The 4,828-nt window shown below is 42.6% G+C and overlaps 1 long non-coding RNA gene across 1 annotated transcript; it reads right to left on the bottom strand.

The window, feature by feature from the left end:
* Positions 1-274: 274 nt before the first annotated feature.
* On the bottom strand, positions 275-2,241 carry LOC125534554. The gene is made up of 2 exons (XR_007294507.1): positions 1,831-2,241; positions 275-561 (listed from the first exon to the last, which is right to left on the bottom strand). It is a non-coding gene; the product is annotated as an uncharacterized LOC125534554 (long non-coding RNA).
* Between the last annotated feature and the right edge of the window lie 2,587 nt (positions 2,242-4,828).

The raw sequence follows: 4,828 nt of genomic DNA, 5'->3' as shown, positions 1-4,828 counted from the left end.
TTCTGGGCAGTTTGTTTTCTCCCGGCAGACTGGTTTTAGCATAGGAACTACAGTTACCGGCAGTTAAACTACCGGTACAAATATGGTCACCCGACAGTTTATATGCCATAACGTTTTGTTTCACCAGCAAACGTTCTGAGCAACATATACATAATTTAGTATTACCACTGCGTGATTAAGCAATCAAGATAGATCATACAACTTATAGATAAACTTCAATCAACATTACATATAGGCCTCATCCAAAATCTTAAACTTCATTTGATAAACATAATAGACAAAATATGTATTTTCCTTTGATACATTCATGAGACAACAATATACAAGGACGTGCAACAAAAAGGAAAAGAACATATGTTTCTGGATGTGCAACACAATCAAAATGAGAGTAAAACTTGTGACTTATGTGCCAAAACAAAAAAAACAAAATGAGCGTAAAACGTGCCAATATCTCCAGGTTCAACAAACAAGGCTTATTACAATTTCACTCCACCAACTTAGTCGTAGGTCTCCCAAATCTTCAAGGCAGCCTGTAGATCAACTTGTGTATCTTTGAGGCACCTGCAACAGATCGAAAATTCAAAATGGAGCTCTTATTTCAAATTTCAAATCTGACACATTAACAATTTGGACATGTTGGATTTTAAATAAAACTTCCATATGTGCAGGACTTCATCATCACAGCAAGCAAGAGGCAATATTACATAATTTGATCAAACAAGAATTATTTGCACTGCGCATACAAAGATCTTCCATGGGCAAATATGACAAAACAGGAACTTGTACAATTCATTGTCCCTTACTAGAACTATGTACTTGTAATAGTCAGTGGCTACTCAGCTAGGCAGTTGGCATATCTATCCAAAGACAAGCACAAAATGTTGAACGTGTGGCGTGTTGTGCAAAAGCAACAAATCCCACTACTAACATGAATCACATAACGCAGCAAAAAGGGACATATTTTGGGTTCTATTAATGGGGAGTCACTGTTCAGTTCCTGGTTCCATGCTTTTGTTAAGGAGCAAGCAAAACAAAGTAAAAGAGAACAGGACATAAAGTATAAGATGAAGCATCATAAAGAGAGGAGCAAGGAAAAGAGAACAGAATAGAAGAAGAAAGATGGCGGCATCTTCAAGAAGAAAGGGATTTATTTTTTTGGTTTTTGTATGATGACTTGGTTTCTATAATCAAAATATATGTAAATCAACATTGCGCAAGCAAACACACTCGCCATCCGAACAACCATTCTGTTTGCATATGCAGGAGAGGAGAGGAGATGTTAATGAAGCACACTGTATTTACTAAATATTTGGGCTGCTAACAAAACAGAAATGCCTTGGCAAACTGAAGGCTGCGAGCATTTGTGCCCTTTCATCTGTACCATTGTACTATGTAGCTAGTGGTTTGTAACATGATTTCTGTAATGACTCAAATCAGTAGTTATTTACTGGCCGGTGTTGAATGAGATACTGAGATGACGTATACTGTTTGGCAATTAAAGAATTATATAGTACTTCTGAAAGAAATATATATATTATTTTTTATTTGTAACACAAGTATATACTGTTGCATTTAGAAAGTGTCATCAATGTAAGTATTATGCACATATTTTGGTACAGTAGCCATGAAAGAAGTATCCGGCAGAAATATGGTGCAAAATCTTAAAAATTAAAATGCATCTTATAAGCAGTTGATATACTGATAACTGATACTACAGTAGTATACACCAGAAATTAATCTGAATAGAAATGGATCAATTAGTTCCTTCCAAAGTCAAACAACAAAGAAATAGTATCACGTAGCAATAGCCAAGAGAAACATATATATTACCTCCTCAGCTTGCTTGTGGTTGCATTGCTGCTTTTGCAAACGGACCAGTCCCCAGCTTGCCTTCTATTAAAGAAAAAAATAATAACAAAATGCATACCAGTCGTATCTGCTACAAGCAACAAGAAATACAATACCGACAAGGAATGCAATCTAGCACAGCAGAATAGTGAACTGAAAGGTGTCGTTTCAGGAAATGGAAAACTAATAGTAGAATATCATTTATCTATATTGTAGGAATAGTAAAGAAATGTCACCATCAGTTAAGAAGTAGAGGATGCTGTAGAGCTGCTCGGGCAACGAATCAGAGGACGTAAATGGCCCTATCAGCATTTAAAGCATCATAATTCTTATACCATATTGGCACCATTGTCATTTCACTATGAGAACAGAAAGGCACATGATACAAACTCTTAGCAATAAATAAATAAATCAGCATCCATGCCCTACTATAATCACCAATCATCAATTAGCAGGCGATAAAAGGAGACAAACCTCGTGTAGCATCAAGAATATAATTACCTATATCAATTAGTGCAGTACATATCCAAACACAAAGTTTGCCCAACTTGTATGATAGAGATGGAAGTGCATGTATGGCCTAGCTAGCTTACAAAATTCACATTCCTGTTATTAAAGGTATTACCGTACTAGCCATTTCTAATTTATTGGCTATGCAAAATGAAATTAAGGGGCAAAACATGACACTTTGGCTTTCTTGTTCTAGCCTGAACTGAAAAGGCTGTGAGTAACAATAACGAGTTGGTCATAAAAGTATAGAGTAATCTGTATTCCACATAAATCCTCAGCTGCAGGTAACATATTGGATTATGAAAAGCCTACACGTATGGTTATGGTCTACTTCCAGAACACGACCATATCAGCTGGTACTGTTGCCCCAATGAGTATTTTCTACCTAATCATTCAATTAAACCATCACTTCATTTGGAGTCTAATGTCTGAATCTCATTTCTTTAAACTCTATTTTGGAGTAGTTTCTATCTAACAAAGTAACAATTCAAGAAATTTTCAAAACTATAGCAGTTGTTCTGTGCACAAACCAAACCTCACAAATCACAGAGATGAGACTAATCAAACTCACAAGACACGGAGAGATCTCATTGGTTGGGCTGCGGAGGTAGCCGAGACCTACTTAGGGGAAAGAACGCAGGACAGGCATCTTCTTAGGGGAGAGGACGACGAGGTAGCGCTGAGGCTCCTGGAGAAGGAGGCGCTACTTGGGTAAGGAGCTTCTGGAACATCAACGTTGGTCGGGCAGGAGCTCCTGGAAGCGGCGGCGCTGCTCGAGGGAGGAGCTTCTGGAAGCGGCAGAGCTGGTGGGGGTGATTCCAGGGGAGAACGCATGGAGGAGGCTTGGCTGCTTGGGGTTGCTGGTGAGTGGCGAATCGTGGTCAGGGCAGCGGAGGGTGCTTGGCGTCGTGGTCGGTAAGGGAATTGGCGCTGGGGTGTGGTGGACGGTGGTCGGCGGCATGGTCTGGGATGGATCTGGCACAGGGATGTGGTGGAGGGCGCTCGGCAGCCGCGAAGGGTGGGCGGCGGTGGTGGCGGCGGCGGAGGAGGGTGGTCGAGGAGGCGGCTAGGTCTTGGAGGAGGTGGACGGGCCGGTCGATTTCGATCTGAGATGGAGTTTGGGGATTTTATCCTTTTGGACCGAAAATTTTGCTTCTCGCGCGCTCTTCCGCGCCATCACTCGTATGGGCCAATATTCGTTCGGTCCGGCCCATGATAATCCCCGGCAGATACAGTGCCATGTTTCATTTGTAACGACACATACTCTATCCTAAGAAGTGGAGCATTGTTCCCGGCAGTGTAAGTGCCCTAGTTGCTGGACATCTGCCGGCAGTTTATCTGCCATTAAGTACTTTTATCAGCAGTAGAACAATTCCCGGCAGATGATTTTCCTTTGCTATAATATTTCTGCCGGCAGTTAATTGCCCCCAATCAAGGGTTGTGGTGTAGTGAAAGACACCGAGCATGCGGGCAGACGGACGGTGCTGAGTAGGTCCATACGACTACAGATATGCTCCAAGAGAACATCGGGGAGGGAATTCCAATCGCGGCTCTGCGTGTCAGTCGGTTCTGCCATTGGGGTTTTCGGTGCCTGCGAGCCAATGGGGAAGTGGATTCGGGCGGGCGAGCGAAGAAGCTTCTCCTCGTGTGGCCGAGCAGTGAGCTGGGGGATATGGTACGCGCGAGCTACCAAGGAAGATGGCGCGGGCGGGCGAGCAGTGAGCGGGGGTAAATGGTGTGCGGCCGACGATGGGGAAGAGAGGAGGAAGAAGAAGAGTGGAAGACGGGGAAGAAAGTGCATTCAATCTCAATTCTACTACTCCCTCTGTCTAGGTGTGTAAGTCACCTTACGAAAACCAAATAATCCCAAAACACTTAGGCACCGTACATTAACTCCCTTCTCATTTTTTGTTTTGTGGCATATCAACCAATAAGATATATGGACTGTGCATGCTTTCAATGACTTGAGAGTACCAACCATAAGCGACTGATTTAGTAACACCAACACGCTGGTTCAGCTTATTAATTACGTGTCCCATCTGCTGCAGTGTGTATTGTCACTTCACTGCGAAGACTAGTTGAATAGTTTCCTCTGACCGAGATGGGGAATAAATGGATCGCGAGGACTTCCTTTCTACAATATCCCTATGCCTCTACGCTCACTTCACTCATTTTTTCCCGTACCTAGTCACTTGTTGAAATCTATAGTCAAATGGACATGTCAATGGGAGGGAGTAAGCCCCATGCATGCATGCACACTCACACGTACACATGGACGCACGCAACACCCACGCACCCATGCGGCACACAGCACACGACGCAACACACACGCTCACGCTCAAGTGCTCAACCTACTCCCTACGTCCGTAAAAGACTGTACATTTAGAGATTTACACATTGACCAGGGCATAATTAACACCCAAAAGTAGCAGACTTATGTGTGCATGCGACCATTGAGATAAGAAGATTA

The sequence above is a fragment of the Triticum urartu genome, chromosome 2, assembly GCF_003073215.2.
Source record: "Triticum urartu cultivar G1812 chromosome 2, Tu2.1, whole genome shotgun sequence".
Taxonomy (NCBI): domain Eukaryota; kingdom Viridiplantae; phylum Streptophyta; class Magnoliopsida; order Poales; family Poaceae; genus Triticum; species Triticum urartu.
The sequence above is the reverse complement of the archived record's forward strand: the minus strand, read 5'-3'. Positions and strand labels throughout refer to the sequence as shown.